Here is an 848-nt window from a genome sequence, read left to right on the forward strand (position 1 = left end):
TAAAAAGTGCTGCAGTTTCCACATGCTTTGGCCTTCTGGGATGACCCTGAGGTCATTGTGAAGCTAACACTCTCAACTTGTTGTTTCTAGTGGCAGTGTGACACTAGGCCGCTCACTAGCAAAGAGACAAAGGTTAGAACACAGTAGTATTCTATTCGTATTCCAAGTAAATCATCTGAAAAGTAATAAAAAGCACTACTGTAAGGGCATATTACCGGACGATACGTAAAATAGTAACCCTAGGCCAATGTTCACTGAGAACAGGATAAAAATCCAGATAAGAAAGTTACCATGATAGAAATGGATTTACCTGAATGTATTGGCCTACAGATGTATGTGGGCTGTTTGTTAGGCATGTCTTATTTCTAAAAAAGCCCAAAAAATGTGCTAAATCTAACTTCTGAAATACAAAACACATACACATCACTCAAACCATATAAATAAAAAGATAGTCACATACATAAATGAATTTATAGGGACTAGTATCATAATTTGAGGAAATGGTGAAATGCCAAAGGAAGGGCCTTATGTTGCAATGAAAGGGCTGGAACATCCTAGGGATAGTTTTTTGGCCCATTTTGTACTCTTCAACTGTTTCTATTGCGTACAGGAATGCCACAGTTCTTAGACATCTTATCTATCGGGATGTGTGGGATATGTGTCGTTTTTCCCACGTGGGCCAATGGGGGCCTGTGGGATGGCTGGGCTTACCTTGGGTAGTATCTTGAGAAAACTAATGCTATTGGTGAGAAAGAAAAGTCCTTGGCCCTCTGCCCCACCCGCTTCTGGACCTTCCACCCGTCCATCCGCAGCTTGGCCCCCCTCCGCCGGCGTTCGTGCTGTGATGG

At 42.6% G+C, this 848-nt stretch overlaps 1 protein-coding gene across 1 annotated transcript in view; it reads right to left on the reverse strand.

Annotated features, from left to right (window-relative positions):
• Positions 1 to 848, reverse strand: part of LOC116686406 (uncharacterized protein PB18E9.04c) — a gene marked incomplete at its 3' end in the record, with an annotated part of 51,747 nt that overhangs the window by 19,892 nt on the left and 31,007 nt on the right. The gene's annotated exons all lie outside the window — the stretch shown is intronic.

This window comes from Etheostoma spectabile, unplaced genomic scaffold, assembly GCF_008692095.1.
Source record: "Etheostoma spectabile isolate EspeVRDwgs_2016 unplaced genomic scaffold, UIUC_Espe_1.0 scaffold362, whole genome shotgun sequence".
NCBI lineage: Eukaryota > Metazoa > Chordata > Actinopteri > Perciformes > Percidae > Etheostoma > Etheostoma spectabile.